The sequence below is a fragment of the Rattus norvegicus genome, chromosome 13, assembly GCF_021556685.1.
Source record: "Rattus norvegicus strain SHRSP/BbbUtx chromosome 13, alternate assembly SHRSP_T2T, whole genome shotgun sequence".
Lineage (NCBI taxonomy): Eukaryota > Metazoa > Chordata > Mammalia > Rodentia > Muridae > Rattus > Rattus norvegicus.
The window spans coordinates 16,167,259-16,181,748 of NC_141546.1; the positions used below are offsets into that span (position 1 = coordinate 16,167,259).

General features: G+C 36.2%; 1 non-coding gene across 1 annotated transcript; it reads left to right on the forward strand.

Annotated features, from left to right (window-relative positions):
• The first annotated feature begins 13,725 nt into the window (after positions 1-13,725).
• On the forward strand, positions 13,726-13,832 carry LOC120096444 (U6 spliceosomal RNA). Its single transcript, XR_015636422.1, has one exon. It is a non-coding gene; the product is annotated as a U6 spliceosomal RNA (small nuclear RNA).
• Positions 13,833-14,490: the final 658 nt, after the last annotated feature.

Sequence of the window (14,490 nt, forward strand, 5' to 3'; positions counted from 1 at the left end):
ATACACTCACATATGCCATCTCCTCTACATGCCTTCGAATCTTCTGATGAAGAAGAAATTTATTCACTGGAAGCCTTGGCTGAAAGAGTTTAGTAAATATGTTACATAATGTATAGTGTGAAGATAGTTATTTATAATAGCAATAAGTTACAAATAAAATCTCATGTAAACAGTTGTTGATTAATCAATTTTTCATCATAGAGAGATGGAATACCACCTGCCATACTAGCTTTTCAACATGAATTTGATTCCCAGAATCCACTTTAAACACCAGATATGGTGGCATGCATTAGTAATCTGAACACTACTGGGAGATAGGAGGCAGAAATAGGATAAGCAAACAGATCTTCAGGAATGAGGTAGCCTGGAGTATGCCACACTGGCAGAAAGTATAGGAGACACCCTTTTTTAATGAGGTGGAAGTTGGGAACTGACTCCAGAAAGTTATTTTCTGATCTCTCCATATATACCATGGAACAAGCATGCTACATCAAAAACATACACATAAACACAAAATAAATTTTATTTTAAAGAAAAAACAGTGTTCTCACTCAGGCTTCTCTGATGTAATCATCCATCTTATAGTCAACACATACTGCAGCTTCTAGTGTATTGTCAAATATGAAATAAAAAGACATGAACACAATGGAAACAGCCTGTAAGATCCAACCTTCTGTGAGATTTGGGTTTGTAATTCTCTAAATCTTCCTTGCTCTAACCTGACTTCACTTCTTACCAAGAATTTTGTAGGGAAAAATCATGCTTTTCGGTGTAACGCAGCCTAAAGTTGCATTACATAGAATCTAAGGATGATAATGAGAGACTCAGAAACTTAGATGGCAAGATGGTTAATAGGTTCAAGGAGAGACAAGTCATATTTGGAAGTGAGTATAGGTTGTTCAAATGAAAACCACAAGTTCAATCTCCATCATTCTCTCACTGGATGTAGTGAGTAATTAGTGCACAAGATTTACATTTCCTTTACTTATTATTTATCTTTATTGAATACCTTTGGGTAAGTTCATAGATTAATACAATGTCTACATGCATCTAAATTCGGAGATGTTAACAAAAACTTATACGTAAAAACTTCCATCAGGAGAAAATATATCTGTGGGGGGAATAAAAAGAAGTTATGGTCCATGAGGATGGAGACATAGAAGAAAGTAGAAAAAAACTTTTCTGCTATGAATCTTGAAAACTGCCATGCATACTGCTATGTACACATATTTATTCTGCATGATATCATGACAAGGTGCAATTTCATATCCAATACCTGTCCTAGCTTCCAGGTCCTATGATAGAGAAGACATTTACTTAATGGACACTTGCCTTGTAAGTATAAAGACTGAAATTCAATTCCCAGAACCCACATAAGAAGCCAGCAATATAACCTGGACTTGTAACCCTAGAAATGGTTAGATGGGAAATAGAGACAGAGAGTTCTCTTGTCCCTACATGACCAGGTAGCCTCACCTACTATAATGGAGCTCTAGGCCAATGAAAAACCTGGTCTCAACCACAAAGCAGAAGATATTTGAGGAACATCACTCAAGTGTGTACTCTGACTTCACACACACACACACACACACACACACACACACACACACACACACACACACAAACATCATAGTCAAACCATATGTTATTATCAACATTAAATAATGCAAAGATAGAGAGTGTCTATATGCATCTAAATTTGGAAAGGTTAACAAACACTTATACGGAAAAATTTCCATCAGGAGAAAATATATCTGTGGGGTGAATAAAAAGAAGTTATGAGGATGGAGATATAGAAGAAAGGAGGAAGAACTTTTCTGCTGTGAGTCTTGGGAACTACCATGCATACTGCTATGTAGACATATTTATTCTGCATGATATCAAGACTAGGTGCAATTTCATAGCATGATGAATTATAGAGTCTGCCAGACATTCCATTTTTTTCAGATGTTGAAACTGAGGACTAGACAATAAAAATGTCATTTACAGAGTCAACGAAATGGAAAGCATCTTCACACTGAATCCTGGGTCTTAGCCATTATTTATTTTAGTCACATAAGACATTCTTCTTTGTTCCACATTCATGACCCACATCTGCAAAGTAGTCCATCAAACATCACTGTCACATTTAATCCACATTCAATTCAGATCCAGAGAGCTCTTCTGGTTCAAGACTGATCTTCACTGAAAGGCCATGGATTTGTTCCACTGGGTCGTTTATTAGTCATAAACACTCACCTCTCTTTATAACTTGACCCCCTCATGATAGGCTATGTTTGATCACTGTTCCTTTTGTGTTTTATGGACACTCATCTGCTCTTCCATGTTTGAGAAGTCTCTTTGCAACATTTGCCCAGCTCAACATTTATTTCTCCTCTTAATGCATCTTTCACCATATGAAGATTCTGCTCTACTTTCATTCTTTTTTCCTTTCATATTTTGAGAGGCACAGTTATTAAGCTCATGGTGACTGAAGCTTCATGTAAACTCATATCAACAAGATTCATCTATTTGAAAGAGAATTGGGTTGTTTTTCTCAAACTCCATTTGAATCCAATTTTTCTCTATTACTGTGTGGAACTATACATTCTGTTCAATTTCTCTGTCTCAGCTTTCTCCTGAGTGTAAATCTGAGTGAATAGTATCTCGTTTGAAAGCTTTATTTTAAAATATTACATGAAAGAGCTTGGCCACTGTGCTTTCTACAGCCAATGGATATTTCCTTGCCTTATTTTATTCTTTTAAAATAATATTTGTTCTAAATTTTTATTTATAGAAGCTTATGATTCTGTGTGCACATACATGGGTGGTAGATTTTTATTCACCTGTGTACATGCAGAGTCCAGAGGGATATAAGAGATCACTGAATATCCCAGAGCAAGCAGGAATAGAATTTTAATACATGGATGGCTGTTAAGTCTGCTCTGGAATTCCAAGTTCCTGTCTTTATAATTGTGGAACAAGAACTCTGAAGCACTGTGCTGCTTTTTCAGTTCTCTCTCATTTTCTCTCCTACACCTGTAATTAAAATGTACATGGTGGGTAGAGGTCAGTGGTTTGCTCAAGACTTTAGCGTTGTTTTATCATTTCATATGTTTATATATTATGTAATTATCAGTCATAGTACAAATTTAAATCAGGACTTTGAATGGGAAAGGCAAGTGTTCATGTACGGAACTCAGTGTTTAAATCTGCATAAGATCAAGATTGTCATTGTTCTAGTATGGAGGCTTGATCACTAGCCATCAACCTAAACTGAGGAGTTATTGACAACTGAAGAGACATGAGAGTCAGTTTTCCTTAATGATGTAGCACCTGATAGGCTGACCATGCTCAGCACCAATATTATGAATACCACATGTTGGAGTCAATGGATTATTAATAAAATAAAATGATAAGAATCTGGAAAATAGGAGATAGATGGGTTTTGGAGTAGTGTGGGAAGAAAGGTGCTGAATATGATCAAGAAATATTGCTTTAAATTCTGGAATAAGTAGTCAAAATTATATAAATTTAATGAAAATGAATAAATATGTGTCTATATCTAGACACATATACATAATGTGTCAAATAGGTCTTACATTTGTATCTGCATTAACATGTCTTTTACAGCCACCATGAATTTGCACACAACTAAACACACACACACACACCCTAATATATGCATAAAATTACTAAATATAGATTATATATATATACACATATTTCAAAAGGATAGAAATAGAAGAAATTAAAGAGGCATAAATTTTGGTATTTACCTTTAAAATGTGTTGAACATATAGATACTCATCAGAAAATATTTAATTCAAGAGATAAAATCACTCAAAATCAAAATGATTAACATCCATTGAGAACAATACATCAATTCTGTGGAAAAGAAACTTCTCAAGCAGTACCTAATAAGTTTTCAATACTCTTACGGTCTTTTTTTTTTTTTCATTTTTATTAAATTGGGTATTTCTTATTTACATTTAAAATGTTATTCCCTTTCCCGGTTTCCAGATCAACATCCCCCTAACCCATCCCTCTGACCTTCTATATGTGTGTTCCCCTCCCCATCCTCCCCCCATAACCACCCTCCACCCTAGAATCCAATTCACTGTGGGTTGAGGCTTGGTAGGAACAAGGACTTCCCCTTAAACTGGTGCCTGTATTAGGCTATTCAGTGCTACCTATGCAGTGTAGCCTAGGGTGAATCCATGTATAGGCTTAGGGTAGTTGCTTAATTTTTGGAAGCTCTGGTTGGTTTGGATTGATGTTCATATGGGCTCTCAAGCACCTTCAGCTTTTTTTGTCCATTCTCTGATTTCTTCAACGGGGGTCCCATTCTCAGTTGAGTGGTTTGCTGCTGGCATTCGCCTATGTATTTCCCATATTCTGGCTGGATCTTTCGGGAGAGATCAACATCCAATTCCTGTCAGCCTGCACTTCTTTGCTTCATCCATCTTATCGAGATTGCTGGTTGTATATGTATGGGCCTCATGTGGAGAAGGCTCTGAATGGGCGTTCCTTCAGCTTCTGTTCTATCCCCTCCCTATCCCCTCGCAAGAGTATTCTTGTTCCCCTTTTAAAGAAGAAGTGAAGAATTTGCACTTTGGTCATCCTTCTTGAGTTTCATGTGTTCTGTGCATCTAGGACAATTCCAGCATTTGGGCTAATATCCACTTATCAATAAGTGCATACCATGTGTGTTTTTTTGTGACTTGCTTACCTCACTTAGGATGATATTTTCCAGTTCCACCTATTTGTCTATGAATTTCATAAAGTCGTTGTTTTTGAAAGCTGAGTAATATTCCATTGTAGATGTACCACATTTTCTGTATTGATTTTTCTGTTGAAGGGCATCTGGGTTCTTCCCACCTTCAAGCTATTATAAATAAGGCTGCTATGAACATAGTGGAGCATGAGTCTTTGTTACATGTTGGAGCAAATTTTGTGTATATGCTCAAGAGAGGTATAGCTGGGTCCTCAGGTAGTACAATGATCAATTTTCTGAGAAACCTACAGACTGATTTCTTGAATGGTTGTACCAGTCTGCAACCACACCAACAATGGAGGAGTGTTCCTCTTTCTCCACATCCTCTCCAGCATCTTCTGTAACCAGAGATTTTGACCTTAGCCATACTGAGTTGTGTGAGGTGAAATCTCAGGGTTGTTTTGATTTGCATTTTCTTATGAAAAAAGATGTTGAGCATTTCTTTAGTGTACTTCTCAGTCATTGGGGATTCCTCAGCTGTGAATACTTTGTTTAGTTCTGAACTCCAATTTGTATTCGGGTTACTTGTCTCCCTTTAGTCTACCTTCTTGAGTTCTTTGTATATTTTGGATATAAGCCGTTATCAGATGTAGAATTGGTAAATATTTCTTCCCATTCTGTTGGTTGCCTTTTTGTCCTAACAACAATGTCCTTTGCCTTACAGAAGCTTTGTAGTTTTATGAGATCCCATTGGTCGATTCTTGATCTTAGAATGTAACCCATTGGTGTTTTGTTCAGGAAATTTTCTCGAGTGCCCTTGTGTTCGAGATTCTTCCCCACTCTTTCTTATATTAGTTTGAGTGTATCTGGTTTGATGTGGAGGTCCTTGATCCACTTGGACTTATGCTTTCTATGGGGTGATAAGAATGGATCAATATGTATTCTTCTACATGCTGGCCTCCAGCTGAACCATCATATTTGCTGCAAATGCTATCTTACTTCCATTGGATGGTTTTGGCCCCTTCTTCAAAAATCAAGTGACCATAGGTGTGTGGGTTCATTTCTGGATCTTTATTTCTATTTCACTGGTCTATCTGCCTGTCTCTGTACCAATACCATACAGTTTTTATCACTATTGCTCTGTAATACTGCTTGAGTTCAGGGATAGTGATTCCCCTGGAAGTCCTTTTATTGTTGAGGATAGTTTTAAATATCCTGGGTTTTTTGTTATTCCAGATGACTTTGCACTTTTGTCATCCTTTTGTCTAATTTTTCTGTCTAATTCTATGAAGAATTGGATTGCAATTTTGATGGGGATTGCATTGACTCTGTAAATTGCTTTTGGTAAAATGGCCATTTTTACTATATTAATCCTGCCACTCCATGAGCATGGGAGATATTTCCATCTTCTGAGGTCTTCTTCAATTTCTTTCTTCAGAGACTTGAAGTTCTTATCATACAGATTTTTCACTTGCTTGGCTAAAGTCACATCAAGGTATTTTATATTATTTGGGACTATTATGAAGGGTGTCTACTTCCTAATTTCTTTCTCGACTTGTTTCTTTTTTGTGTAGAGGAAGGCTACTGATTTATTTGAGTTAATTTTATACCCAGAAACTTTGTTGAAGGTGTTTATCAGGTTTAGTAGTTCTCTGGTGGAACTTTTGGATCACTTAAATATACTATAATATCATGTGCAAATAGTGATATTTTGACTTCTTCCTTTCCAATCTGTATTCCCTTTGATCTCCATTTTTTGTCTGATTGCCTGGCTAAGACTTCGAGAACTGTATTAAATTAGTAGAGAGAGTGTGAGTAGCCTTGCCTAGTCCTTGTTTTTAGTGAGATTGCTTTGAGTTTCTCTCCATTTAGTTTATTGTTAGCTACTGGTTTGTTGTTTATGGCTTTTACTATGTTTAGCTATGGGCCTTGAATTCATATTCTTTCTAGGACTTTTATCATGAAGGGCTGTTAAATTTTATCAAATGTTTTATCAGCATCTAATGCAAAGATCATATGGCTTTATCTTTAAGTTTGTTTATGTAGTGGATAGCGTTGATCGTTTTTCGTGTATTAAACCATCCCTGCAAACCTGGGTTGAAGCCTACTTGATCCTGATGGATGATTGTTTTGTTCTGTTCTTGGATTCGGCTTGCAAGAATTTTATTCACTATTTTGTGTCAATATTCATAATGGAAGTTGGTCTGAAGTTCCCTTTTATTGTTGGGTCTTCATGTGGTTTAGGTATAAGAGTAATTGGGTATTTATAGAAGGAATTCGGTAGCGCTCCATCTGCTTCAATTTTGTGGAATAGTTTGGATAATATTGGTATGAGGCCTTTTGTTAAGGTCTGATAGAATTCTTTACTGAATATTTCTGGACCTGGGCTCTTTTTTGTTTGGAGTCTTTTAATGACTCCTTCTAGTTCTTTAGGAGTTATGGAGTTGTTTACATGGTTTATCTGTTCCTGATTTAACTTTAGTACCTGGTATCTGTATAGGAAATTGTCCATTTCCTCCAGCTTTTCAAGTTTTGTTTAATATAGGCTTTTGTACTAGGATCAAATGATTTTTTAAATTTCCTCCTATTCTGTTTTTATGTCTCCCTTTTCACTTCTAATTTTGTTAATTTGGACACACTCTCTGTGTCCTCTGGTTAGTATGGCTAAGGGTTTATCTATCTTGTTTATTTTTTCAAAGAACCATTTTTTCTTTCCCTTGATTTTTGTATAGTCTTTTTTGCTTCTACTTGGTTGATTTCAGCTTTCAGTTTGATTATTTCCTGCCTTCTACTCCTCCTGGGTATAGTTATTCTTTTTGTTCTAGAGCTTCTAGGTTTGTTTTCAAGTTGCTTATATATGTTCTCTCCTCTTTATTTCTGCAGTCACTCAGAGCTGTGAGTTTTCCTCTTAGCACAGCTTTCATTGTGTTCCATAATTTTGGGTATGTTGTACCGTCGTTTTCATTAAATTCTAAGAAGTCTTTAATTTCTTTCTTTATTTCTTCCTTGACCAGATTATTATTGAGTAGAGCATTGTTTAACTTCCATGTACATGTGAGCATTTCTTTCTTATTTTTATTGAAGACCAACTTTAAAAAAAACAACCAAAAAATCTCTCTTCAATTAACCAGTTAACAATTTTTATCCTTCTCTGTCTTTCTTCCTTCCTTGATTTTTTCTTCTCTTCTCTTCCTTCCTTCTTTCTTTCTTTCTTCCCTTCACTTTCTTTTGTTCTTTCTATCTTTCTATATTTCTTTCTTTCTTTTTTTCATTATGTTCAGATTGAGACTGAAAATTTGGATTTTTTTTAATTTTTAAAATCTCTTTATTAAGCTTATCTGAATTGCAGGACTCTATAATGACTTCTAATTACTTCTTAATGTGAAGTCAAGTTGTTTTTCTGTTTTTGTTGTTGTTGTTGTTGTTGTTGATGATGATGATGATGATGATGTTTTGTTTGTGTTGTTTGTTTTATTTTGTTTTTCCAAAAAAGTACTATTTCAATCAAGATATAATGTCTTGCAAGTGTAAATGATAACTGTGATAATTGCATTTTCTTTTCCTTACCCACACACAGCATTTCAATGCTATTTATTGAAATAATTCATGTAAGGGATGGAACATGTCCTATTCTAAAAATTGAGTGTTAAAGATTTTGTGGGGGCTGGAGAGATTGCTAAGAATAAAGTATGATCACTGTTTTTCCAGAAGACTGAACTCAGTTCTGTATATCAATTTTGGGAAGGTCACTACCATCTGCCACTTAAGGTCCTGGAGAAAAACTACCTCCTACCTTTCTCAGGAGACACCTACAATCATGTACATACATACACAAAGGCACACACAAATCTTCATATAACAAAACCTAAGAAATTTGGATGCCTTCTATCAATGATTCTGCCTTTTTATGTACAGGTGGTGTTATGAAGAAGTCACCTGGGTAGGAAGTTGTCACTCTCACCCAACTAATTCTGGAATGGACTGAGAAGGCTAAAGAAGTTAGGAAGACTGGGATAATGTTCTACCAAGGTTTCTTAGGCATATATGGTTTTTTAAAACATTTGTATAATTTATAAAGTCTGCTTAAGTGAGCTATTCTTACGTAGTAATGAATAAACTAAATTGTTTCCCATTTGTTGATGGAAGAAATATTAAACAGGGCAAAGAGGTCTAGATTGAGATACTTCCATACTGAGGCCAGTCACTCATCATTTGAGATCAGGCAAATTAAGTTTTGTTATATTCTTCACAATTATATAGTTTTAACAAAATTAAATAAAGAAATAGATCAGATGATGTTATTCTAACTTTAAATATTATTTACAACACACTACATTAGAAAGTTTTGTTTGTTCTGACAATGTGCTAAATCCCTTAAGGGAAATAAAAAGTATATTGGGAAAGCTACATAAACACATAAAAATAAGTTTCTTCATGTCCCATCTGTATGGACCAGAAGAAGTGTCATCATCTTTCTATTTTTATTTTAAGGCTTTTGTTTTACAATTATTTGTATGCCTGGATATATGAGCATGTGGGTATATGCAACCAACAGATGCCTGAAGAGAAAGCTGGATTTCCTTGAGCTGGAACTAAAAGTGGTTGTGAGCTGTATGATGTGGGGGATGTAAACCAAACTCACGTTTTCTGCAAGAGCAGTAGTCTGTCTTAATTGCTGAGTAATTTCTCCACTCTCATCCTTCAACTTTCTGAGATACAATATATGAATGTGGAATGAGAACATTCATTGAGTTGCCTTTAGGGAAGTGCTCAGAGCATGGTAGCCCAAGAAAATGTTGAGTTTCTTTTTTTTTTTTTTACATTGACAAAACAATGGTTCAGAGGAGATGAAATAGACAAAAATTTTACATTCTTCTGACTAAATACAAGAGAAAGTCTTAGCCTTTGTAAATCAAATAACATAAGAGGACTCTGTGAACTTAGGTGACCCAAGCAGACTTGATATGCATATTGAAACCTGAGGACACTCCAGGAAAGACCAGTATGTTTCTTTCAGCATAATATATAAAACATTTACAGGCAAACCGATGGAACCTGAAAATGCCAATGTTGACTGAGAAATAACAACAACAAAGACAAACAAAACAAAAATATGCAAAAATTATCACCACAATTACAAGCACAGGGCTGTTCTCCAAAGGAAATGAATAAGACAAGAGAAATCTCCAAGTCAGAAAGCTTGCAAAAATTTGATGCTTTTATGATGAACTATCACAGAAAACTCTCTCTGCATATATACACTGAATGCAGAAATTTATACCTACACCCTGAAAGCTGTATGGAAGCAACTGCATGGTGAGAACAAAGATCAATTAAATATCTAGGACTTAAGGGTCATTGTCAGGACTGATATCTCATGTACAGAGTCCTAGAAATCTCTGAGAGATTGTGGTTATTATCTGGCTCAGGAATAGTACTAGTAAGTAATTAGGCAATCACTTAGCAATTAAGATATCTTAGTTAGGGTTTTATTGCTCTGAACAGACATCTTGACTGAGGCAACTATTATAAGGACATTTTATTGGGGCTGGCTTCCAGGTTACAGCTTCAGTCCATTATCATCAGAGAAGGCATGGTATAGGAAGAGCTGAGCGTTATACATCTTCATCTGAAGGCCACTGTGAGAAGACGGGGATCCAGCAGCTTGGATGGGAATTTTAAAGTACACAACCCCAGTGACACAACTATTTTACCAAGGCTACACCCACTTCAATAAAGCCATACCTCTTAATAATGCCAGTCCATGGGCCAAGCACATAAAAACCTCTCATACACTCTCTTCATGGTATCAATTCTTTGAATAAACCCTTCAAGCCTGGGCTGTCAGTCGTAAGTGAGGCTTCCCTCACCAATAGCCTAAAAGAGTGCCAAGCCTCAGATTTTCTCCATGACCTTTCATGCCTTCAAAACTAATACCACATGGATGATTAGTGCACATTACTATCATCAGAAAATATTTCTCATACATTCTTCAACCCTTCTCTCACAACTCTACTCTACCTAAACTTTCTTGTTCCAATATTCCAAATCCCTTGTATTCTATTTCCCTTTCATCATATCCCTATGGCCTATTTCTGATTTCTAAGCTTTCTGACTTCGAAGGAACTTTAATTTAATTAGACACAGCAGAAGATTTAAAACCAACAATTAAAGTGAGACAAAAAGTGGTATTTATGTTTTTGAACCTGAGATACATAACTCAGAATGATTAATTCCAGCACTACTCATTTATTATTAAATTTTATAATTTTATTTTTCTTAATAACTGAATAAAATTCCATTGTGTTAAGGTACCACAATTGCATTATTCATTAATCAGTTGATCCTATTCAAGGTTGTTTTCATTTCTTGGCTAATGTGAATGAGGCATTATAGCAAATGGGTAAAAGAAGTTTAAATAAAGAAAGAGATAGAGTTATTTGTGTATACATCCAAGAGTTGTGTAGCTGCATTTTGTAGTAGATCTATTTATAGTTTTTGTTTGTATGTGTGTCTGTTTGGTTTGAACAACAAAGAGTTTCCAAAGACAGATCCTGCCAAAAATTATAGGCTATTGTCATTGCTTTTGTTACCATCCTGAGTTAGTGGTGAGGTACTATTATTAAATGTAACACATATCTGAATCATAGGACATGGAGAAATCACCCTATGAATGAGAAGCTCACCCCTACTAGTTAACTTACATAGTGCTGAAAGAAAACATGCATTCTACCAGAGTAGAAAATGAGTCATTAATCTTACCTATATTTGAACCTTGAAAGCTAAAATAGTCAGTTGTTTGGCAAGACATAGCCACTTATGGAGTAGTGGCCTTAATGTTGTGATAATACCAACCATTTTTTGATTTGATTTAATTCCATTCAACAAGATATAACTCATTCCTGGCACAATTTCCAAGCTCAAAATTTATGGCTTGTCAGGTTAACAGGCCTTAAGGAAAATTCTATGACTTCATTCTCTTAAAAGAACATCAGTATAATAGTATTAAGGATTAGGATTAATTTTATATACATACATTAGTGTATCTTTCAAACCTCACCAGAAAAGCTTCATTTTTCAATAACTGATGAGTAATATAGAGAACCATAACTGGCAAGATGAAGAGATGATATATGTATATGCTCAATCCTAATCAGGAAAATTGATGTACAATTCTCTTCTCCTCCTCTTGCAAGAGTAAGACATCATTTCAAAATATGGGGCAGATAGATTAAAAAATGTAGTCATAGATCTATCATAACATTATTTGTGGTAATAAAAGAACAGTTGTACAGAAATCACAACTGTGTCATCACAGTGCCTACACAAATTCAAATAAGCAAAATTTTGAGCATGAATGGGAAAATAGTCATAAAATACCATCTCTAAGTAAGGAGCTATTAGCACTTGATGAGTTCCAGGAGGGGGAAAATCATTTCTCTTCAGGTATTCAGCCCACAAGAGTTTACCTATTAGGTAGTAAGTATTCCTACACACTGAAGTACTATTCCAGCTGAACCATCTCCCCTGAGGTTCCCTGTACTTGCTGCCAAGATTGATTGATGGCTTGAGTTTAGCCCCTGGAACTCACATGGGAGAAAGAGAAAACTGACTCATGTGCATTGACCTCTGAACTCCACATTCACGCTATGAAATGTGTCTTCTCTTTTCTCATACAAATAAACAAGTTCAAGAACAGGAAATTCTGTTCTTAACTCTTATTTGTTGTTATTGTGTTGCTTATCTATTTTTAATATTTTATTTATTTATATCCTAAATTTTAAATCCCATTTAGGACTAACCTCCCAAAGTTCTACATCCAATTCTTCCTCCCCATCATTTCTAGGGGTGTGCTTTCCTCTCCCCTGACCAGAACATCCCCCTTCCCTGGGGCACCAGTTCTTTCCAGGATTAAGTAGAATCCTCTCCCACTGAGGCCAGACCTGGCATTCCTCCACTATATATTTGCTAGGGGCCTCAGACAAGTTATTTAGTTAGTTGCTTAGTGTCTGAGAGATCCAAAGGGTCCATGTTATTTGACACTGATAATCTTACCATGGGGTTGTCATTCATTTAAGATCTTTCAATCCTTTCTGTATCTCTTCAATGGGGGTCTCTGTCTTCAAGCCAATATTTGGCTATAAGTATCTACATTTTTCTTAGTCAGATGCTGATAGAGCCACCTAGAGAACAGCTATCTGTTCTGCAAGAACTGTCTCCTGTTCTAGACTCCTGTCTGCAAGCATCACATAGCATTAGTAATAGTAACAGGGTTTGGGGCAGACACATGAGATGGATCCCAAGAAGGGCCAGACATTTACTGAGCTAAATCAAACACACAAACAACTAATAAGAAATGACTAAATACTGTGTATGTTGGACTAGAGATCTATATAGGTTGAATAAGACAAGGGCTACGCCAGGAGCTGACCCTGAGCCACAGCTCCCTGTACCCAGATCCTGTGGGGAGGGAGCTGGATTCTCAGAAGTGCAGACAATCCTGAGAGCACAGGGGAAACCAACACTCTTCACATTCTTGACCAAAGAAGAACCTGCCTAAATCCCTCCAGATACAGGAACCAAGTATCAGTCTGGGAAAGGATTCTTCTGTTTTCCACCTATACCTGGAGCTGACCCTGTGCTACAGCTCTGTACCTGATACTAGTGGGAGAAAGCCAGTCTCCAGGAGTGCTGACACACAGGCTTACAGGAGGGTAAAGCCACTGCAAGAGACAGTGAGAGCAGCTAACACAAAGATAAGCTGATAGCAGGAAGCAAAGGTAAGAACCTAAGCAACAGAAAGCAAGGCCACTTGGCCTCATCCGAGTCCAATTCCCCACCACAGCAAGCTTAGAATACTGAAACACACCATAAAAGCAAGATTTTGATTTAAAAGTACAACTCATGATGATGTTAGAGGAATTTAAGAAGGAAATAAATAACTCCCTTAACATAATAAAGGACAAGACAGGTAAAGAAGTAGAAGCCCTTAAAGAGGAAACACAAAAGTCCCTTAAAGAACTACAGGAGTGCTCGCTTCACCAGCACATATACTAAAATTGGAACGATACAGAGAAGATTAGCATGGCCCCTGCGCAAGGATGACACGCAAATTCGTGAAGTGTTCCATATTTTTTGGGGGCTGGTGATTTAGCTCAGTGGTTGAGCGCTTACCTAGGAAGCGCAAGGCCATGGGTTCGGTCCTCAGCTCCAAAAAAGAACCAAAAAAAAAAAAAAAAAAAAAAAAAAAGAATTACAGGAAAACACAACTAAAGGTGAAAAAAATGAACAAAATCATCCAGGATCTAAAAACGGAAATAGAAACAATGAACAAATCACAAAGGCAGAACAACATGGAGACGGAAAACCTAGGAAAGAGATCAGGAGGCATCCATACAAACACCAACAGAATGCAATATACAAGAATCTCAAGGGCAGAAGATATCATAGAACACATTGACACAATCATCAAAGAAAAGGCAAATCTCAAAAAGCTCCTAACCCAAATTATCCAGGAAATCCAGGACACAAGGAGAAAATCAAACCTAAGGATAATTCGTATAGAGGAGAGTGAAGATTCCCAGGTTAAAGGGCCAGTAAATATCTTCAACAAAAGTATAGAAAGAAAACTTCCCTGACTGAAAGAAAGAGATGCCCATAGGGAAAAAAATGGAGCCTACAGAACTCCAAATCACTTGGACCAGAAAGAAATTCTTTCCATCACATTATATTGAAAACAGCAAATGCACAAAACAGAAAAAAGACTATTAGAAGCAGTAAGGGAAAAATGTCAA